The sequence below is a fragment of the Ranitomeya variabilis genome, chromosome 5 (assembly GCF_051348905.1).
Source record: "Ranitomeya variabilis isolate aRanVar5 chromosome 5, aRanVar5.hap1, whole genome shotgun sequence".
Classification (NCBI taxonomy): domain Eukaryota; kingdom Metazoa; phylum Chordata; class Amphibia; order Anura; family Dendrobatidae; genus Ranitomeya; species Ranitomeya variabilis.
The window spans coordinates 498,717,927-498,742,621 of NC_135236.1; the positions used below are offsets into that span (position 1 = coordinate 498,717,927).

The 24,695-nt window shown below is 42.2% G+C and overlaps 1 protein-coding gene across 1 annotated transcript in view; it reads right to left on the reverse strand.

Annotated features, from left to right (window-relative positions):
* The window catches only part of N4BP3 (NEDD4 binding protein 3), a 60,468-nt gene extending 36,240 nt beyond the window's left edge, over nucleotides 1-24,228 (reverse strand). The window contains exon 1 of the mRNA XM_077265677.1: nucleotides 24,057-24,228. The gene's annotated coding sequence lies outside the window, so the exon portion shown is untranslated. The remainder of the gene's footprint in view (nucleotides 1-24,056) is intronic.
* Between the last annotated feature and the right edge of the window lie 467 nt (nucleotides 24,229-24,695).

Consider the following 24,695-nt stretch of genomic DNA (forward strand, 5'->3'; position numbering starts at 1 on the left):
GCTCGAAAGTTCGACGTCACGTGACAACTAGCTTCTCATTCACTTTTTTTTTCTTCAATTTTCATTTATTAAATTCCATAAACCAAGGCACTGAGTGTGCCACATTTGAAATACACATCCAATAGCATAACGTAATATCCATATAGATCTTGTGAAAAGTGAGACAGCATCTTGACATCAAGGTCATTACTCATACTAAAATCTCATCAACAGTTGTTCAATAAAGCGGAATAATGTAAAGTTTCCTTACATCAACCAAATATAAAAGATCAGACTCAAGAAAAGATTAAAAGAGAAAGGAAACAATCTGTAAAGACAAGGGAAGAATGGCGGGGGTGCTGTTAGACTAAAGGTCCCACGTTCAGTGCTCCTCAATATAGGCACGATATTCATCAGATGATCTTAATTCGAGCTAATAAAACCATGTTTTATACAAACAGTCATAAAAGAGCTATTAACTGTAGCAGTCAGTTCCCCCCATCAACATCCTTTTTCCAGAGGAGGGGGATGCATGTACGAGCAGTCACAATTAAGTGCCTCAGTACAGAATGCCGGTATATTTTTTTTAGAGGGATGACGCAATGATGGAGAAGGACAAGAGCAGGAGTCCGGTCAAGCACAAAATCTGTAATTTTTTGTATCACTAATTGTACTTCATCCTAAAAATTAGTGAGGAGCCTACAAGACCAAAAAATATGTAATAAATTGCCTTCCTCATCTCCAACCAGGGCTGTGGAGTCGGTAAGCCAAATCTCCAACTCCATAGCACTGGTCACTACTGAGCATGTACATAAAGTGCAGCACAGATTCATCTCAACTAAATGTCGAGATCAGGAATAGAACAGACAAATAGGACATTTCATAACTTTCCCAAATTCTTATGAAAACCTTTACAGCACATCCTGCACTGAACTACAGAACCCAATTTATTACATATTTTAGGAGCCGGAGTCGGTCCATTTTATACAGACTCCACCAAAACGGACACAGACTCACGACTTCCACAGCCCTGCCTCCATACATGGGATTAGCTTCGGGGAAAATAGAGTGCAAACGAGTTTGGTCATCTGCTTCTCATAAATAGAGCACTACGTTTAGCTTGTAGAACCCCTTAACTACTACTGAGTAGAACTTAAGGTGCATCTACACATGAAGACAGCAGCTGAAACAGGCAGCCCAGAATTCTATATGCACAAAACAATTACCAGTAATGTGATTGTTCTGTGCAGACAATATCATCATTATCAGCAGCACACCTTCCGATTCCACAAGACGATGTGCTACCAATAACTTCTTTTAATGAGGGAATTAAAATTTTGCTTAACGTTTGGGTGATTGCCGGCATGTTTAAATAATCAAACCATTGTTCTTGATCATGTTCTCGTCTAAGCCAGTCTTTATTTAAATCCATCCACTTGTTATCAGTGAAAAATCCTAAATTATCTAAAGGAAGGATCAACCCACATAGTTATGCACATGCCTTAACAAAAATAGACAATGAATGGAGCAGAAGTTGAGCATGCACACTTCTGCATCATTCAAGAGGGGCTATTCCTGGGTTCAGTCCCTCATTCCCGGGATTGCTGGGGTACCCAGTGATCAGTAAATTATTCCCTATCCTACAGATATTCAAAAAAGGAAGTAGCACTCCAAATCATGTTTCAATATAATATATCAATTTTAGGATGCAAGGTTCTGGCTATATTACAGCTTTCATTGAGCTATAGTGTAGTTGAAATGTTGCATAACTGATCATAATGTTACATTATTTGGAACGCTGTTCCCTTATTTTTCCCCTGGATTTAGATTTGGTGGATACATCAGACCAAAATTTGCCAAGTTGCATTGCACCTATTTGCTGTGCATGAGGACTGGGAGTGCTGTTCTATCCTATGGCTAAGGAGCAACTTGCTATATAGGAAATAACCATATGAGGCCCTTGTACGCCTACAGATGATCGTAGGGGGTCTGTATGTGGGGGAGACAGGGCAAAAGCTTAAACAAAAATGAATTCTCACTGCCACACAATAAGAGAAAAAAAGAATGGATCTACCTGTGGCAATACATTTTTGTCTCCCAAATCATAACATTATGGACATGAAATTACTTGTATTGAAAGGTAACTTCAAAACTCAGAGAGACAGAAGAGTCTGGGAATATAAACTGATGACGACCTTTGACTGTCTTAGTGGTGGAATGTGTTGTGAATTTACCTTTTGGCTCCCTCTAGTGGCTACTAGTGATTTTACTCTGGGTATGTCTTTCATCCCTTGTATGCTCACCTGGGTCGTTAGGTCAGGGGTGTTGCTATATAAGCTCCCTGGACCTTCAGTTCAATGCCTGGCAACGTTGATATCAGAGCTAATCTGTAGTGCTCTTGTCTACTGATCCTGGTTCCTGCTTGATTAAGCTAAGTCTGCTTTCTTGCTTTTTGCTATTTGTTTTTGTTTGCATTTTTGTCCAGCTTGTACTTAATCTGTATCCTATCCTTGCTGGAAGCTCTAGGGAGGCTGGAGTTCTCCCCCCGGGCCGTTAGACGGTTCGGGGGTTCTTGAATCTCCAGTGTGGATTTTTGTTAGGGTTTTCGTTGACCATATAAGTTATCTTACTACATTCTGCTATTAGTAAGTGGGCCTCTCTTTGCTAAACCTAGTTCATCTCTGTGTTTGTCATTTCCTCTTACCTCACCGTTATTATTTGTGGGGGGCTTGTATCCTACTTTTGGGGTCTATTCTCTGGAGGCAAGAGAGGTCTTTGTTTTCCTCTTCTAGGGGTAGTTAGTCCTCCGGCTGGTGCGAGACATCTAGCGACCAACGTAGGCATGTTCCCCGGCTACTTCTAGTGTTGGCGTTAGGAGTAGATATATGGTCAATCCAGTTACCACTGCCCTATGAGCTGGATTTTTGTACTTCGCAGACTTGCTGATATCTCTGAGACCCTCGCCATTGGGGTCATAACAGGAATGAATGTGTCGCGTGGATTTATGTCTTTTTACATCAACTAAGGAACTTGCCCCTCAGACTATGAGGGGTCATCACAACAGAGACCCCAATCAGAGGACAATAAAACATTCCTTATCTAAGAACTGGCCCAACATTTATGGACATAACTGTTTATCACTCATGATAATTCTGCTTCATGCCACCTGTCTTATCCATGTTTTTTTTCTGTGCTATGTTGTGCATAAATATGTGATTCTTCAGAATTTGTACTAGTCTATGCCTGATGAAGAGACCTGTGTAGTCTCGAAAGCTTGCAATTTGTTACCATCTTTTCAGTTAGCCATTAAAAGGTATCAACCACAGAGGACTCTCAATTCTAAACATTTTACAGATGATCGGTCATCTGATTCCAATTACTTTTCGAAAGTATATTTGCCCAATAACTATCATATGTTTGTTTTTCGGATGATCACATCTTTTATGTGGACCAACAAATGTTTCATCATAGCAGCATTATCCATGTATATACCTGGAGAGAAATACTGAAATAAAATTGTAATAGGACTAATTATTGTATCAACAGCTGTGCACAGGGCTGTATTTAGAGTTTCTGCTGCCCTAGGCACTTTTAGCGCTGCCTCCCCCATTGGTGAGTATGACACTATCAGCAGTGACTTTAGCAAGAATCGCTGATGTGAAAGTCGCCTTTTGCAGCAGATCAGGCAGTTTTTCTGCATCTGCCGCGTAATGGATCACTTACAGCAACACTGCGTTCGGCCTCATTCATTCCCTATGGGATTTGCAGCACTTGCCATGATCTGGCAAATGCGGTACCATACCTCCCAACTTTTGATGAAGGGAAGGAGGTATAAAATTTGTGGCGCACGTAGTGCGCCGTGGCAAATTTTAGGCTACGCCTCTGACCACACCCATTTCACAACTAGTCACACCCATATCCACGTCCCAACCACAGCCATTTAGCACTGCTGATCACGCTGTTTCATATACAATAATTATAAACAAAAAAAAATATGGCCACACAGTGCTCCATACTGTATAATGGCCCCACATGATGCTCCATACTGTATAATGGCCACACACAGTTCTCCATACTGTATAATGGCCACACAAAATATTCTTTAACTATATAAATAGTAAGAAACTAAAAAATGACAGTGTTGGCCCCCTTAAAAATAGTCTGGGTGAAATGGTGGATGAGGAAAAAGCCAATATGCTAAATGACTTTTTTTCATCAGTATTTACAAAAGAAAATCCCATGGCAGACAAAATGACTAGTGATAAAAATTCCCCATTAAATGTCACCTGCTTAACCCAGCAGGAAGTACATCGGCGTCTAAAAATAACTAAAATTGATAAATCTCCGGGCCCGGATGGGATACACCCCCGAGTACTGCAGGAACTAAGTACAGTCATTGATAGACCATTATTTTTAATCTTTAAAGACTCCATAATAACAGGGTCTGTACCACAGGACTGGCGTATAGCAAATGTGGTGCCAATATTCAAAAAAGGGGCAAAAACTGAACTCGGTAATTATAGGCCAGTAAGCTTAACCTCTACTGTGGGTAAAATCCTGGAGGGCATTCTAAGGGATGCTATGCTGGAGTATCTGAAGAGGAATAACCTCATGACCCAGTATCAGCACGGGTTTACTAGGGACCGTTCATGTCAGACTAATTTGATCAGCTTCTATGAAGAGGTAAGTTCCGGACTGGACCAAGGGAACCCAGTGGACGTAGTATATATGGACTTTTCCAAAGCTTTTGATACGGTGCCACACAAAAGGTTGTTACATAAAATGAGAGTAATGGGGATAGGGGAAAATATGTGTAAGTGGGTCGAGAGCTGGCTCAGGGATAGGAAACAAAGGGTGGTTATTAATGGAGCACACTCGGACTGGGTCACGGTTAGCAGTGGGGTACCACAGGGGTCAGTATTGGGCCCTCTTCTTTTTAACATATTTATTAATGACCTTGTAGGGGGCATTCAGAGTAGAATTTCAATATTTGCAGATGACACTAAACTCTGCAGGGTAATCAATACAGGGGAGGACAATTTTATATTACAGGATGATTTATGTAAACTAGAAGCTTGGGCTCATAAATGGCAAATGAGCTTTAATGGGGATAAATGTAAGGTCATGCACTTGGGTAGAAGTAATAAGATGTATAACTATGTGCTTAATTCTAAAACTCTGGCCAAAACCGTCAATGAAAAAGACCTGGGTGTATGGGTGGATGACAAACTCATATTCAGTGGCCAGTGTCAGGCAGCTGCTACAAAGGCAAATAAAATAATGGGATGTATTAAAAGAGGCATAGATGCTCATGAGGAGAACATAATTTTACCTCTATACAAGTCACTAGTTCGACCACACTTAGAATACTGTGCACAGTTCTGGTCTCCGGTGTATAAGAAAGACATAGCTGAACTGGAGCGGGTGCAGAGAAGAGCGACCAAGGTTATTAGAGGACTGGGGGGTCTGCAATACCAAGATAGGTTATTACACTTGGGGCTATTTAGTTTGGAAAAACGAAGACTAAGGGGTGATCTTATTTTAATGTATAAATATATGAGGGGACAGTACAAAGACCTTTCTGGTGATCTTTTTAATCATAGACCTGAGACAGGGACAAGGGGGCATCCTCTACGTCTGGAGGAAAGAAGGTTTAAGCATAATAACAGACGCGGATTCTTTACTGTAAGAGCAGTGAGACTATGGAACTCTCTGCCGTATGATGTTGTAATGAGTGATTCATTAATTAAATTTAAGAGGGGACTGGATACCTTTCTGGAAAAGTATAATGTTACAGGGTATATACACTAGATTCCTTGATAAGGCGTTGATCCAGGGAACTAGTCTGATTGCCGTATGTGGAGTCGGGAAGGAATTTTTTTCCCCATGGTGGAGTTACTCTTTGCCACATGGGGTTTTTTTGCCTTCCCCTGGATCAACATGTTAGGGCATGTTAGGTTAGGCTATGGGTTGAACTAGATGGACTTAGTCTTCCTTCAACCTTAATAACTATGTAACTATGTAACATGATGCTCCATACTGTATAATGGCCACACATGATGCTCCATACTGTATAATGGCCACACATGATGCTCCATACTGTATAATGGCCACACAGTTCTCCATACTGTATAATGGCCACACAGTTCTCCATACTGTATAATGGCCACACAGTTCTCCATACTGTATAATGGCCACACAGTTCTCCATACTGTATAATGGCCACACAGTTCTCCATACTGTATAATGATCCCACATGATGCTCAACACTGTATAATGGCCACACATGATGCTCCATACTGTATATTGACCCCCCCTTCTGTATGCATGGCTCATCTCCCTCCCATCCCATATGCATAGCTCATACCCCCTCCTCCTGTATGCATGGCTCATATTCCCCCCCTCCTGTATGCATGGCTCATATTCCCCCCCCTGTATGCATGGCTCATATTCCCCCCCCTTGTATGCATGGCTCATCCTCCTCCCCCCCCCTGTATGCATGGCTCATATTCACCCCCCCTGTATGCATGGCTCATATTCCCCCCCCCTGTATGCATGGCTCATATCCCCCCCCCCTGTATGCATGGCTCATATTCCCCCCCCTGTATGCATGGCTCATATTCCCCCCCCGCTGTATGCATGGCTCATATTCCCCCCCCGCTGTATGCATGGCTCATATTTCCCCCCCCCCCCTGTATGCATGGCTCACATCCCCCCCCCCGCTGTATGCATGGCTCACATTCCCCCCCCGCTGTATGCATGGCTCACATTCCCCCCCCCACTGTATGCATGGCTCACATTCCCCCCCCCCACTGTATGCATGGCTCATATTCCCCCCTCCTGTATGCATGGCTCATATTCCCCCCCCTGTATGCATGGCTCATCTCTCAACATCCCCCCCACCCACCGCCCCCACTCCCATCTTGCATGGCACAGCTTACCGTCCTCCTTCATCCCCCCATCCCTTGTCCCCCGTCCCTCATACTCACCTTTCTTTCCCACACCGCACGGCTGCGCCGACATCCCTCTGGCTCTGTCCCGACTCCCGGTGCAGCACCTTCTTCCTGCGTGAGCGGTCATGTGATACTGCTCATTAAGGTCATGAATATGCGCATATTCATGACCTTAATGAGCGGTACCACGTGACCGCTCACTCAGGACGAGCTGCAGACACTGAGACCAGGCATCGCTGGAGCAGGTGAGTATGACGTCATCAAGGAGGGTGGGTGGGAGGCGGGCGGCCGGGGGGGGGGGGGGGGGGAGATGGGGCTGGTGGGTGCGGTCTGGTCAGGAGGTGACCCACGACTTAAATTAAAAAAAAAAAAAGAACTACCTTGCTCAGGTGCCGCCCCCCGCATTGTCCCGCCCTAGGCATGTGCCCTCAAGTGCCTAGTGGCAAATACGGCCCTGCCCATACACTTAGCATGTCATTATTGTTCATATATGTTCAGCTAAGCTTCCATTTGCCTCAATGAGCTACAGAACACGAGAAAGGCCACTACACAACGTATGAAGCTGGCTCTGTCACTTTTAGAGGTGGCACCAGGTATCAGTCTGAACCCCATTGATCTGCTATCGATGAACAATCATATAAATAGGTCATATATCTTCGTTCTGACAACCCTTTGAACCAAAAAAAAAAAATCTATACAGTTTATCATTTTAGTGATCACTTCTGGTTATCTCTTTGTCAATCTATGAAAGTGATTTGATGACCTACTCTAATCTTCTGATCAACTAAATGAAGGGGCTATGAATTCCCCAGTGAGAATTGCATCTTCTTTACTAATTAAACAGGCTGTTGCGGCTATGCAGCGCCTTCACTGACTTACCCTTTATGTAGCCGATTGCTAGGGATGCTGGGTGTAAGGTCACAGGAGAAGATGACTTTAGTTTCTCTAAAATCATCTACATTTTGAGGAAAATATTACTCAGGATTTCTCATTTCAGCAAACATTACAGGATGATCTATATACCGTAACTAAATTTCAGATGGTAAAACATCAAAAAGCAATGTGAACTCATAGCTTCACCATGAAGTGTTTGATGAATAAATTCTATTAGATGTAGCATGACATGAGGCCTCCTAATTCCTTGAAACTTCCAGGAATGTCCAATCGGGAATATACAATTAATATCACCTCCTTAGCTCTCGGTTCACTGGCTCTCGGGAATTTCCAAACATCAACAAGGATGATGACAAAGGGGAGGTGTAACATTTTTACTTTTAGTCCCCACCCGAGAGATACTAATGTAAAGCCAGTTTTAAGCCTTCAGAGACTTTTCACAGTTGATATCAATATATGTAGTTGCTATATTAAAAAATTAAACAGTTGATATCAATATATGTAGTTGCTATATTAAAAAATTAAAAAAAAATTGTAATCAAACCTTAAAAATGTCTTTCCAAGGCCAATATTATGGTAATGTTCATATTTTAACCCCCAAACCCCCTCTCGTATACCAGGAATACAAATGAGGATTTAGCTCTCATGACCATAGCGCTCAGTGCACAGATCCCAGACAGAACTGAACGGCCTCCGCATTGAATATTCTTTGGCATGATATGTATAGACATATTGTCCCCTATAAACATTGCTGTTAGAAGAAAATACTCGATAGATTTGGAGTGAGATGGGACATGCCTCTGTATGCCTTGATATGTAATCTACATGTAAAGGAGTGGGATTATGCACTTCTATGGGTGGCAAATAGAGCTCCATACCAAACATCACTATGAAATGTCCATGTGCGCGAGACCTTACAAGGGTTTTTCCATGAACAACGTACATTTTGATTAAAGGGAACCTGTCACCCCCAAAATCGAAGGTGAGCTAAGCCCACCAGCATCAGGGGCTTATCTACAGCATTCTGGCATGCCCCCAATGTATCCTGGAAGATGAGAAAAAAAAGATTATACTCACCCAGGGGCGGTCCGATCCGATGGGAGTCGCGGTCCGGTCCGGGGCCTCCCATCTTCATAGGATGACGTCCTCTTCTTGTCTTCACGCTGCGGCTCCAACGCAGGCGTACTTCGTCTGCCCTGTTGAGGCGCCGGGCCTCTCTGACCTTTTCCTCAACAGGGAAGACAAAGTACGCCTGCGCCGGAGCCGCAGTGTGAAGACAAGAAGAGGACGTCATCCTATTAAAATGGGAGGCCCCAGACCGGACCGCGACGCCCATCAGACAGGACCGCAGAGGGACCGCCCCTGGGTGAGTATAATCTAACCTCTTTTTCTCATCTTTCAGGATACATCGGGTCTTATCTACAGCATTACAGAATGCTGTAGATAAGCCCCTGATGCCGGTGGGCTTAGCTCACCTTCGATTTTGGGGGTGACAAGTTCCCTTTAATATATCTTGGAATAAAAATAAAGTTCCACAATTGGATGTGTTTAAAAAAAAAATACTTCTTCCATTTAAGGATTATGAGGCCACTGTGCTGTTAGGAACCTTGAGTACTGCAGAAATTCTGTTGTAATATTGGCCAGATCTGTGCCTTGCCACAATTCTGTCACTGAGCTCCTTGGCCAGTTCCTTTGACCTCATGATTCTCATTTGGTCTGACTTGCACTGTGAGCTGTGAGGTCTTATATAGACAGGTGTGTGCCTTTCCAAATCAAATCCTATCAGTTTAATTAAACACAGCTGGACTCCAATGAAAAAGTGGAACCATCTCAAGGAGGATCACAAGGAAATGGACAGCATGTGACCCAAATATGAGTATCTGAGCAAAGGGTCTGAATACTCATGACCATGTGATATTTCAGTTTTTCTTTTTTAATAAATTTGCAAAAATTTATACATTTCTGTTTTTCAGTCAAGATGGGGTGCAGAGTGTTCAAATAATGAGAAAGAAAATGAACTGTTTTGAATTTACCAAATGGCTGCAATGAAACAAAGTGAAAAATTTAAAGTGGTATGAATACTTTCCGTACCCACACAGGGGAAATATATACCAGAAGACGGCCCAAGATGGGGGACATGACCTATGTCCTTATAGGATTTAGAATACTACAAGGGCCCATATATCTGACCAACATGCTGGTTGAAGTTGGAGGGGTAGGGTGGGGGCAGGTCCAAATTTTGCATCAGGGTCCATAGGACTCTAGGTACGCCACTAGCTGGACTTCACAGAAGAGTGTGACTTTTATGATATAGTATATACTGCAATACCACAGTATTGAAGTAAATGTTACTAGTCGATCTCTGAAGGCATCACAGAAGGCATCAAAACTATGAACTAACACATGTGGAATTATATACTTAACAAAAAAGTGTGAAACAACTGAAAATGTCTTATATTCTAGGTTCTTCAAAGTAGCCACCTTTTGCTTTAATGACTGCTTTGCACACTCTTGGCATTCTCTTAATGAGCTTCACGAGGTAGTCACCAGGAATGGTTTTCACTTCACAGGTGTGCCCTGTCAGCTTTAATAAGTGGGATTTCTTGCCTTATAAATGGGGTTGGGACCATCAGTTGTTTTGTCCAGAAGTCTGGTGGATACACAGCTGATAGTCCTAACTGAATAGACTGTTAGAATTTCTATTATGGCAAGAAAAAAAGCAACTAAGTAAAGAAAAACGAGTGACCATCATTACTTTAAGAAAAGAAGGTCAGTCAGTCCGAAAAATTGGGAAAACTTTGAAAGTGTCCCCAAGTGCCGTGGCAAAAACCATCAAGTGCTGCACAGAAACTGGCTCACATGAGGACCACCCCAAGAAAGTAAGACCAAGAGTCACCTCTGCTTCTGAGGATAAGTTTATCCAAGTCACCAGCCTCAGAAATCGCAGGTTAACAGCAGCTCAGATTAGAGACCAGGTCAATGCCACACAGAGTTCTAGCAGCAGACACATCTCTACACTCTTTCACTCCTTGCCAAAACTGTTCAAAAGGTTAAAGTATAGGCCAAATGTATACTACTATTGAAATGACTTAAATTTATGAAATGACACTTTGGTATGTCAGTTTAAAGCCACGTTTACGGTAGGGAATTCTTACAATACATCTAGACATTCGGGTAATTGAATTACCTGCCCTTGCTTATTTTTTATTTATTATTTGCTTTTTTACATGTGAGTAGAATACAGTGCCGATTATTGGAATCTTCTTATTCCATTCACACTTCACAGCTTCCCTTTTTAAAGGATTAATGACAAACATGATAGATCTGTAAATATTGTCCAATTACACACAAAGAGAACAGGTAATTTCCTCTTAATTAGATATAATACTACATTATGCTAGGCTATTCTGACAGGCAACAGAAGTATGAGCAGAGCCTTAAGTTCCATTCAGTGTACATTGGAGATAATCCTCAGTAGGCTATTCCAATGTATACCTCCGATGAATATCATTGATATATTGCATTATGTAGACAGAGTGATATGTTGCCCATCGGCTCCTGCTAAAAAAGGAAATATAAAATTTTTTTTTTTTTAAAGAGTATATATGGCGTAAATATTTTCTTCATGCCTCAGCAAAGAATAGAGCAAGTGGCTGTGCCATTTCATGCAACCCCCAAAAAAAGGGTATAATGACATATATACTGATCTTACACAGGCCATAAGGTTAAGGTCTGTGCACCTTTAGGCAACGTTCACACGTTCAGTATTAGGTCAGTATTTTACTGTAAGGCAAAACCAGGAGTGGGTGATAATACAGAAGTGGTGACATGTTTCTATTATACTTTCCCTCTGATTGTTCCTCTCCTGTTATGGATTACACATACTGATGTAAAATACTGACCAAATACTGAACATGTGCACGTGTGGCCTTCGGTTGAGTCTACACTTCAGCATCGACACGTGTGACCAAAGTTCGCCAAGTGTTGCTGCTACATCGCAGCCCAACACAAGTGAATGGGGTCGCATTGGCACCTGAAGTGTATTGTAATTGTGACAAGAGAGTTGCAAGAAGTCCAACCATGTCTGATACTACAAGCTACTTGCTTGTCGCAGGACCCTTGGATGCAATAGAAACACCTAGTGAACTTTGGCCTGGCTACAGGTATTGCAGCCAGAGTTTCCTACATATTGTAACAAAGAAAAAGTTTTGCAATGGCTTGGTCTGTCAAATGTAAAAAAAGTAAAAATGTGAAACTAATGGAAACACAAATATGTCTACGATACACAAAACAGAATGTTGTGTAACTTTTTTTTTATTAAGTATTATCGTGTGTAATGATTCAGCTTTACGCAACAATGTCTGGGCAGCCTGGATTTTATGAATGGACTACTCCCTGTGGCTGTCAGTGCTATCAACATATTCTTCATGCTGAGCACAAATAGGATTTCCGTGAGCTGGAACCTTACTGTATCCACATGCTTATACATTTCCCTTCCCACAGTCCATTTGCTCCAGGTCTTTTTAATGGTGACAGGGTAGTTCTTCACACTAGGTTTTGATGATCCACATAAGCAGAAAGTTAATGGTATTTTACCAGGAGTGGCAGCAGCTGGTACAGGTCGAACATTAGGAACTGGAGAAAGAATACAGTGGCATCAGTTATCATGGGTGTTTATAGCAACATGTTAATATACAAAGGAATGCAGACATTGCTGTTCATAAACATTGTAAGCAGGGCCGGACTGACCATCTGGCTATTCTGGCAAATGCCAGAAGGGCCTGTCTGGTCATGGCTGCCTTGTCTGCTACGTTGTTAACAGAATCGGTGTTCTCAAGATACCCATACTGTTAAGAGTTGTGATGGAGCACAAAGTTGCTGACTCCGTCACTTATCCCAGCAGGCCACGGGTATCATTAGAAATATTTGGTCTTGTAGAAAATCTTCCTTTCCTCCATCCAGGGTAATATTAGTAATATATCCCATCTGGTTCTTGGGGAAGGGGACAACATGGGCCTGTGTGATATCAAATGCCAGGACTGAATTTCAGCCCCAATCCGTACCGGATTGTAAGTATTAGTATCGACCTGCCATAGTCTGGAATTTTGTGCTGACTCCACGCTGCCGATTTACATATCCATAGGAAGTCTCTAACATGTTAGATTACATCCGTAAAATCAAGCACTTCTTGTGTGACGTACAAGGGCTGTGCAGTAATATGTTGGAAACGGTCAATGAGCTTCAGACAATCCCTAGCGGCTGGTCAAGGGTGTAGATAACATATAGAGGGGTCTCTTGCTGGTTTAAAACCATAAGTGCTTGCTGAAATCAGTGACCATTCATACTATTCAAGACCTTGAGATGTTTAGGTGCTTAGAGTCATTAACACAATGTCAAGTATGTGGTTCTGAACCAAGTTCCTGTGGGTCTACCATATTGTCTTTTTATGTGGCACCTTATGGTACCTCCATAAGATTTAGTATGGTCTCTGAAAGGAAAGCAAAGCTTCAAGAGCATATCTCTAACATGTGCCACAGTTCATAAAGTATATTGCACATAGAGGTAGTATCCACATGACAAAGATGTCAAAAATAAGCCACAAGCATGAGACCTTCCACTATGGCGTCCCAAAAGATTTTGCTTTGCAGTTTTGCTTCGAACAATCAACCTGTCTGGAGGCAACGGTCAATGTGAGAGGGTTCAAAGCCAAAGATATTTAAGGTTACAGCATATGCATCTGAATCTTAGAGCTCAAGCCCATGACCGATTTTCTCATACAAGTGCTATCCGTGGTTTTCATTCTACAGGGCTGTGCATGTATCTAGTTTCATCTCAGCAAAAAACATCGGACTGCACTTGGACAGAGTGCAGTCAGATTTTCTTGGACTGACAGAATGGAGGTTAGGATTTTTTATTTTTGTTTTGTAGATTTTTTTTCTCTCCAAAACGGATACCACTCTGATCAGAATAATTGAACCATGTTTCTTGGTTGGAGAGAAGACATGTGCACCTAACCATTACTTAGAAAATAGTCTAAAGAAAGATGGCAAATTTTGTCAAACTAAGCATGTGTAGATTACATGTGTGTGTAATGATATACACTCACCGGCCACTTTATTAGGTACACCATGCTAGTAACGGGTTGGACCCCCTTTTGCCTTCAGAACTGCCTCAATTCTTCGTGGCATAGATTCAACAAGGTGCTGGAAGCATTCCTCAGAGATTTTGGTCCATATTGACATGATGGCATCACACAGTTGCCGCAGATTTGTCGGCTGCACATCCCAAAGATGCTCCATACAAGGCAGGATGGATCCATGCTTTCATGTTGTTTACGCCAAATTCTGACCCTACCATCCGAATGTCGCAGCAGAAATCGAGACTCATCAGACCAAGCAACGTTTTTCCAATCTTCTACTGTCCAATTTCGATGAGCTTGTACAAATTGTAGCCTCAGTTTCCTGTTCTTAGCTGAAAGGAGTGGTACCCGGTGTGGTCTTCTGCTGCTGTAGCCCATCTGCCTCAAAGTTCGACGCACTGTGCGTTCAGAGATGCTCTTAGGCCTACCTTGGTTGTAACGGGTGGCGATTTGAGTCACTGTTGCCTTTCTATCAGCTCGAACCAGTCTGCCCATTCTCCTCTGACCTCTGGCATCAACAAGGCATTTCCGCCCACAGAACTGCCGCTCACTGGATTTTTTTTTCTTTTTCGGACCATTCTCTGTAAACCCTAGAGATGGTTGTGTGTGAAAATCCCAGTAGATCAGCAGTTTCTGAAATACTCAGACCAGCCCTTCTGGCACCAACAACCATGCCACGTTCAAAGGCATTCAAATCACCTTTCTTCCCCATACTGATGCTCGGTTTGAACTGCAGGAGATTGTCTTGACCATGTCTACATGCCTAAATGCACCGAGTTGCCGCCATGTGATTGGCTGATTAGAAATTAAGTGTTAACAAGAAGTTGGACAGGTGTACCTAATAAAGTGGCCGGTGAGTGTATATTACTTCATCTAAAATTAGCTCGTATATGGGATGATATCCACGTATGCCCATTCAGTAGCCAGCATGCATGTGTACCCCCTTGCCTGGTGATGAGGTCTTTGACATACGGTAAGTACATGTCATGCTTGAATGGTAAATATTGGTTTTGTTGGCCTTCCAAAAGGGACATACCTATGTTACACGGAGTATCGATCAATTTTGTTGATGGAAGTGATGTTCATTAAAGAAGGAAATGATCTTTTATGACAGATCCCTCATGTGTTTTGAATCCATTGTTAAAAAAAGCACAAGAAAAATATTTTTGTGTGTTGCATTTGCCAAAAAGAGAAAAAGCAGGCAGCGTAGTTCCAGACAATAATTATATGTCATTGTTTGCTCAAATGATGCTCCGTTGTTACGTACTAAGGGTACTGTCACACAGTCACACTTTGGACGCTACGACGGCACGATCCGTGACGTCGCAGTGTCGTATGAGTATCGCTCCAGCGTCGTAGACTGCGGTCACACGGTGCAATCACGGCGCTGGAGCGATGCCGAAGTCCCCGGGTAACCAGGGTAAACATCGGGTTACTAAGCGCAGGGCCACGCTTAGTAACCCGATGTTTACCCTGGTTACCAGCGTAAACGTAAAAAAAACAAACAGTACATACTTACATTCCGGTGTCTGTCCCCCGGCGTTCTGCTTCTCTGCACTGTGTAAGCACAGCGGCCGGAAAGCAGAGCGGTGACGTCAGACGTCACCGCTGTGCTCGCTTTCTGGCTGGCCGGCGCTCACAGTGCAGAGAAGCAGAACGCCGGGGGACAGACACCGGAATGTGAGTATGTACTGTTTGTTTTTTTTTACTTTTACGCTGGTAACCACGGTAAACATCGGGTTACTAAGCGCGGCCCTGCGCTTAGTTACCCGATGTTTACCCTGGTTACAAGCGAACACATCGCTGGATCGCTGTCACACACAACGATCCAGCGATGTCAGCGGGTGATCAAGCGACGAAAGAAAGTTCCAAACGATCTGCTACGACGTACGATTCTCAGCAGGATCCCTGATCGCTGCTGCGTGTCAGACACAGCGATATCGTATGGATATCGCTGGAACGTCACGGATCGTACCGTCGTAGCGATCAAAGTGTGACTGTGTGACAGTACCCTAAGAGAAGATAAAGGGAGCGGATAACTAGTTAAATGTTCCAGCAAAAAGGATTAAGTCTGTTTAGACTGTTTAAACGATAACTTGGCACTCAAGTGACCCCGGCCGGCCGCTCTAATCGTGGACTTCCCCTGGCCAAAAGGAATCCGAGACCTGTATTTCCTAGGCTTAAGTGATGGTCACATAGGTAAATCAACCGATTAGAAGTGACAAAATTCCCCAGTAGGTAATGTCAGAAGAACCCTGGTGATTTCATTACTTAGGATAATAATATGGGGCATTCTTTGACCGACTTCACGGAATCAGCATAGATTACAAAAGAAGAATAACAATGCAGCAATGTGTTCCTTGAGCAATATAAACAACGAAAACCCAGAGACCTAGAAGACGACAAATCCACCTGCAGGCAAAACTGGTTGATCTCCAACAGAAACTATTCATGCAGTGACCTCGACATGAGCAGCTGTGTAGAATGGCAGCACAGGGCTGGGGCTTCAATAATCCCGCCGACTCTATAAATAACCCAGCAGAAGGAACAAGGATTACTAGATTTCCAGACAAGTCAAGCTGGACTAGTAATGAGCTACACCTACGGGTGACACCCTTACCATGACTGCAAACTATGGGAAACTTATCCAGTCTCACCACAGCCTGATGAGACTAATAACATTTAGGCAAGGGCTACATGCTGACATACGTAGCATGAGCAAAATTCAAAGCAGCTATTAGGCTATAGCATAACAGAGCAATGCCACCACTGACCATCATTAGATGCAATGCTATAGTACAAGCTTCAAGATAGCATATAACCCTAGTATTAAAGAAACACTCCCATGAAATTTTTTATGCCCTCGGTATATATATCTTCCCTGGTTTCCAGCGTAGCCCTGGTTTCCAGCGTAGCTCTCCACTCAAATGACTTCTATTCCGACACTGGTGTCGAAAGTCGCTTTTCCAATAGAAGTCTATAAAGCGTCAGAACAAAGTTCCATAGACTTACATTGGGAGACCTTCTCCACACGATCATATTTTTGGTCGAAGTGCTGTCCACTCGGACCAATGTTGGCTAATGGGGCAGTACAGATGAGCATTTTTTCCAGTAACCGGATCTGTGTGTGGAGAAAAAAAAAAAATGCACTAATTTCCTCCTTGTGTGGGATGAGACTCACCCACTTAAATCTGTGTGTGTGTGTGTGTGTGTGTGTGTGTGTGTGTGTGTGTGTGTGTGTGTGTGTGTGTGTGTGTGTGTGGGGGGGGGGGGGGGGAGATTGATTGTCATACATAGACACAGTATAGCATCCAATTATGGATACATTGCAATTCTGTAACATAGGAATCTGTAAATGGTCATGTAAATGATTAACAGCTGCTGTCGTGAAAACGGATTGCATATGGATGACAAGTGAATAAAAAAAGTCCCATTTTTCTGCATGACACTGATCGATTGTTTTATACGCTCAAGGGAGCCTACCCTAAAAGTGACTCCCAGTTGTGATCCGTGCAGTCTGAACAAAAGTCATGCGAGTGAGGACCGGCAAGACACTGAAAGCTGGGGAAGACTGCAATCAGTAAGCATATCACTATATTATATAGAATAATAATTGGAATTGAGAGTCCTCAGTGGTTGATACCTTTTAATGGCTAACTGAAAAGATGGTAACAAATTGCAAGCTTTCAAGACTACTCAGGTCTCTTCATCAGGCATAGACTAAAAGAAATTATGGAGAATCACATATTTATGCACAACATCACAGAAATAAAAACCCATGGATAAAACAGGTGACATGAAGCAGAATTACCATGAGTGATAAACAGTTATGTCCATAAATATTGGACCAGTGGTTAGATAAGGAATGTTTTATTGTCCTCGGATTGGGGTCTGGTTCTGTTGTGATGCCCCCCACACGGTCTGAGGGGCAAATTCCTTAGTTCCTTAGTTGATGTAAAAAGACATAAATCCAGTAGACACATTCATTCCTGCACTAAGACTGTCAAAGATCATCATCAGCTTATATTCCCAGACTATTCTGTCTCTCTGAGATTTGAAGTTACCTTTTAATACAAGTAATTTCATGTCCATAATGTTATGATTGAGGAGGCAAAAATGTATTGCCATAGGTAGATCCATTCTTTTTTCTCTTATTGTGTGGCAATGAGAGTTCATTCTTGTTCTCAGTTTCTACCCTGTCTCCCCTACATACAGACCCCCAGTTGGACATTTAGTACAAACAATTAAGTACACCACATTAGATGTGATGCAGCTGAAATGTTGTGCATAAATATGTGATTCTCCAGAATTTCTTTTAGTCTATGCCTGATGAAAGGACCTGCGTAGTTTCGAAAGCTTGCAATTTGTTACCATCTTTTCAGTCAGCCATTAAGGTATCAACCACTGAGGACTCAATTCCAAATATTATTCTATCCACTGGCTAGTATAAGACGTTTAATGGGTGTGCTTCTTTTAGATTCGCTAAATACCTTACTTGCTAGGCTATAGTTTTACGGTAATGTTTACATATACATACTATTGACCTTGGTATGGCATCCCTTGCAAATCTGCCAGTGGACCACACAAAGTGCTCCTAAAAGGCCCCTTTTCATTGCTGAACTGAAATGCTAAGGAGTCCTGCTTAATTGCCTTGCAAGGCACAAATCAAGTATCTATAAACTGGGCCATAAACTGGTAACAAGCCAACAGAACTGTACAATACACTGGCCTCACCAATGACTTCAATAAAACAAGTGCATGAGAACCCAAAGGCATAGCTCGAAGATACGGAAGCCTCCACGTTAGAAGTGTAAGGCACAAACTCAGTCTAATGCCAGGTACAAACGGTACAGTTGCCCACATCACCCTTGGTCATGGTTAGAATTATTTTACTGACATGAGCTATATAGTGAGAGGCAATACAAGGGTGCAATCAGACGGCCATCACATCGCAAAGCTCAGACTGTCCGGCAGCTCTCCTGTGCCGAGCTTGTATTTCTATGCAGCCATCACGCTCAGGTCAGGAAAGCCACCGGCCAGCCTGTGCACGGTGATGCGATAAACCTCCATGTTATATGGCTGTCTGACTGCCCCCTTAGGCCAAATTCACAAACCATTGGATCAATATTATTCAAATAGACTGTTTCGATGTTATTTGGCGGACCAAATCTAAGAAAAAAATAAATATAAATAAATAGCAAGTCCAAGTTTTTTTTGTACGTTGATGATACTCACGTGTTCAAGTCTATGGATGTGGGGGGGAAGAAATTGGATCCCATAAGGATTAACAGTATAGCACCCGATTTTTATAGATACACTGCAATTCTTTAACATAGGAATTACAATTCTTTCACATTGTCTTTAAGAACTGCTGATCTATAAAACAGATGCCATACAGACAACCGCCGAGATGAAAATCACCATTTTTTTCTGCAAGAGACTTGGATGTTTTTTTGTTTGTTTTTTTATATACGCTAGTGGAGCATGCCAGACATATTTTATTTCAACCTCTAAACCAGTAGTACCTTTTTTTTTTACCCTTTAGTCCAATTAGTTTAATACACCAATGACGAAAGGCAACAAAAAACATTTCTTTGGTTATACATCTTAGAGGCTTCTAGGAGACCTATTAGTCTCGTGCTCCAATGTTAACACTTTTTTCTATATATTTGTGGCACAGTATAAGACAGATTACAGGAATTTCTCACCTGCCAGCTAAGTCATAACCTCACAATGAAAACATGGCAGGGAATGACAGAAAACCTGCATGCACGCTGGTAGTTCAGACATGCCTATGGGGTGTAGTGAACTTCTCACATGTAGGTAGGCGGAAATCGCTTGAGCGCAGTCAGAGCACAATAGGAATGCACCAATTAGCTGCTGCTAAACAATAATGAATGGCTTGTAGGGGAAAATGGGAAAAGCAACAATTACAGACTTAGCACTGTACAAGGACGAATAATGTTAAAAATGAATTCATTTTACTATTGTTTTAATAAAGAAGCACTCGCAAGGGGTAGATGTCTTTACTCTTAATTTCCACTTTAATGAATCATAGTTCATGAATACAGAACTCTTAATGGAGCATTTCCTGCTAGAAATAAAGTACCACTCCAGCACTTTTTTCTATTGCAGTGCTATTAACGTAAGATCCCTCATCTAATAGTATACTCACCACCCGTCGTCTTCATCTTGTCCCAGCTTCGCGCCAGTCCCAGGCCACCATCTTGTCACCGTAACTTCTTAATGACCGGAAGAGGTAACGGTCACGAGCTCTCAATGCAAGTCCATGAGAGACTGAGCGAGGCTTTCATAGACTTGCATTGAAAAGTGACCTGCAAACACTGGAGCGATCTGGCAGCTCAAAATGATGGAGACAGAGGAGCGGCGCCGATAACAGACGAAGAAGGTGGATGATAAGTGGAAGACTAAGTGCAGTGCTGCAATAATTAAAACCGCTGGAGTGGTTAAACAAAGGAATCGTAAATATAGGATCTTCTTCCGAAAAACTCAAAAATCACTTGAAACACTCTTCATATTCATTTCTATTGCAAAATCACTTTGCTGTTGATATGTTCAGTTTTTTGAACATTTTTTTTGCTTCAGATTTTGAAAAATGCATGATGGAAAAAAAAAGTGTGTATGTCACTTCTCTGAAAATGATCCTAATGGAATATGCTCTATACTAGGCACTATCCAATCAAAACATTGCAAAATAATGCTTCCAGAAAAAAAACTGTTCTAAAACCGCTTTTCTACCGCATTTTGTAGCAGAAAACTTGCCATTTTTAATGTTCAAACAACAAAAAATATCCTCCATGTGCATATACCGTAGTCGAGTATGTGCACATGTTCAGTATTCGCAGCTGATTATTCTGCACAAAACCCAGTGTTGGCGAAAAACAAACAAAAAAAAAAAAAACATACAAGCATTTTTTTTAAAAATGTTTTTTTTCTTTTTAAAGATTTTTACTTGCTTTTTTCCCCAGTCACTTGAATAGGCATAAAACTGCTGAAATAATAGACACACTGCAGATTTGAAAAAACAAACAAAAAAAAACGCTCCGATAGATAAAAATCTGCAAAGAAAAAAAATAAGCAGCATGTGATTTCAGAAAGTTCATGCATTTTTGTTGGCACCGTAAACTGCAGCGTTTTTTTTTTGGGGAAACCGCACAGGAAAAACACAACATGTGAACAAGCCCTAATAAATCCACAAATACAGTTCTCACATATCACCTAGCTTTCCAAGCCCCCAGAATGGCAGGTTATCCAGTGCTGTATGACTATCTTGCCATACATGAACATGGGAAAGCTCTGCCCTTATGATTTGCCACCCAGACTCCAGGCACCAAGATAAAGCTGCTTACTGTACATGTGCAGAATCATAGGACAAACTGAGGGAACCATGTCACTTTACTAATCAGTTTGAAGTGTAAATGATCTATGGCAGTAAAAAGGGTTAAAAATGGATTCCTGTGACAAACATCAACCTGTGATAATCCTGTCCCATTGCATAGGTGTGCCTGCTGTGTTTCCCAGCACATCCCAGTTTACTACACCAGCTGCAATCACACCTTGCACTGCACTCACATTTACTCAATGGATGTGCAGCATACAGCTCTCTGATCTGGGGGGATTTTCAGTACCAGGAGTCCTGGTCCTGAGGAACTGCACAGCTGTGCCAGGCCTACCACTGTAGATAGGTATTGCACTGGTTTGGCTATATTTTACTATACAAAAATGGCTTATTGCCAGTGGGCATCGAGTTACATGACTTTAGAAGATGATGGCCAAAGCTGCATAAAGTGACATTTCAGAAAGGAAAATCTGACATATTGGAGGACTTGCACATGTGGAAGAAATGTCATAAGCTGCCTGGTTGTCATATGGGTGTCTGCCATGCCATCACAGCTTCATTTGGCAAAGCGCAAATGAATACAGGCTGCTGAAAATGGCAGATCATGATCTGCTGAGGGCACCATCGAGGAAGCTTGATATCCTCAACATTGCTCCTGTCATGACACCCGATGACATTTCCTAACTGAAGCGCCACTTCCTATCTGACCTCCAAATTGGCAGTTATGTTGATAGTGGGCTCACGTCATTGCCTGCTCTGTATTGCCACCTGTGGACTTCCTCATGCTAATGAAATACTGTCCACATAGTTGTTGGTCTCAGCATCAAGGACTGAATATCATTGAGCTAGCATCTGGGGAACTAAAAGTCTAAGTAATGTTGCCGCCACAGGTTAGTACCAGCCCATGTCACTTAAGATCACCACCTGCCATGACTCTACACCAGTGACTGTTGCCCTGCTGAAGGTATGGACAGTCTGGGTATTCATTGACCTTGTTATGTCAACTTGCTCAACATAGCGTACACACGATTCATTACATTTTGCGCAAGAACAAAACTGCGCTTTAAATTTTGCTTTTAAATTATAATTTTCCTTTTTAGCACATGAAGTTACGTTTCCTAAAATATTTAACAAAAATCTGCACAAAGATTTTGGGAATATATAAAATCCCTCCATGGGGACTTGATTACATTTGTGCAAAAATTTTGCAACGTTTCAAAAAATCACAACTGATGAACCATTTGAAAACAACAGAAAACCCCAAAATAGTTATAAAAAAAAAAGAGAGGTTGAAATCACCATAAAATTAGGGGCAAATTCAATAATGAATCGGGCCTAATGTTTTTGATCCAAATTAGTTCTATCTAATAAGACTTTCTGGATATTATTCCAGATTAAAAGGAAATTCCCGTGTACTGTTACCAGGAAGTTACATGGTCATCAAAAGAGGAAACCCCATATATATGACTGGAATGGTTTGGATAAATAGTTTCACATTTACTGAGAATGAAACAATCGATTGTAATCATGTAACCTAAAAGGACAAATAATGAGGATGGAGGACCAGCACATCACTGCAAGGTGTCTATCCTGACGTCACACACTGCCAAGAAAACAATTCTGTCCTGGGATCAATAAACCATAAATCCATCCAGAACATTTAATTACATTCTTTCTAAAGATTCAGTTCATCGCATCCGACTGATGCACACAAGACAATACAGACAATGCTAAACCAACATCGAGTGTTGGTTGGGACCAGTAATGCCATTCTTGTGTATGTGGATGGTAATCCAGTGGATAAATGAATTACAGATCTCCCAAAGCTCCAGATCTTACATGACACTTCCACCATGATCCCAATGGGAAAAGGAGGGAGATCTACAGATTTTAATGTAAGTGGTGCATTGCCACAACAGAGAGGAGTGAATTCACATTTTCCAACACTGACAAAACCCCATATAATCCAGAAAGCACAGGAGAATAAGACCCCATATAATCCAGAAAGCACATGAGAATAAGACCCCATATAATCCAGAAAGCACAGGAGAATAAGACCCCATATAATCCAGAAAGCACAGGAGAATAAGACCCCATATAATCCAGAAAGCACAGGAGAATAAGACCCCATATAATCCAGAAAGCACAGGAGAATAAGACCCCATATAATCCAGAAAGCACAGGAGAATAAGACCCCATATAATCCAGAAAGCACAGGAGAATAAGACCCCATATAATCCAGAAAGCACAGGAGAATAAGACCCCATATAATCCAGAAAGCACAGGAGAATAAGACCCCATATAATCCAGAAAGCACAGGAGAATAAGACCCCATATAATCCAGAAAGCACATGAGAATAAGACCCCATATAATCCAGAAAGCACATGAGAATAAGACCCCATATAATCCAGAAAGCACAGGAGAATAAGACCCCATATAATCCAGAAAGCACATGAGAATAAGACCCCATATAATCCAGAAAGCACATGAGAATAAATCCCCACATAATCCAGAAAGCACATGAGAATAAGACCCCATATAATCCAGAAAGCACATGAGAATAAATCCCCACATAATCCAGAAAGCACAGGAGAATAGTATTCAATGCCTATGAAGTGAAGCTCAGCTGGGAATCTACCAATGCAGATTGCACCCACACCATCTCCCACGATAAGGGCATGCACTCATTGTGCCCAATGTAGGAACGCACGAAGTAATCTGGGCACTCACCATATTCTAGTAGTCGGCAGAGAGCCGGGAAGATGCGGCTGCAGCCTCGCAGTGTCACACACTGACTCTCTCTGACTCTCACCACGCTTCCCTCTCTGAGGTTTGAGCACACCTCTCAGCTCTGAAGCAGGGACACCAGTCCTGTCCTCCAGACTCTGACAAGATGCGGCCTGGACTCCATTACTCACTACTGTAGTCACTAATCCCAGCCGAGACCTCAAACAAATCCTGGCCTGGATTACACGACTCCACTCATTCTCCTGGCAGCGCTGCCAGATGGGATTTTGCTGTAGGAGCTCGGTGTAATAATGCTCAGGCCGTAGCTGACAGGAACTTTTCATTCACGTCTCTTCTTTATATCTATTATTAAATTGTATTGCTTTGTGCACCTCTTTGGCTAGTAGTCTTGATTTTCAAGCGTTTTTACAATTGGTATTGGCAGTGTTTTTGTTTATGGACACCGGTAAGTGTCCGATCTATAATAGGCTATGTGCACACGTTGCGGATTGGTGTGCGGATTTTTCCACGCTGTTTTTGCAAAATCCTCAGGTACACCGCACTGAGGATTACACACGGGTTTTACCACGGTTTTTGTCTGTTTTTTGTGCGGATTCCTATTGAGGACAAGGTGTAAACTGC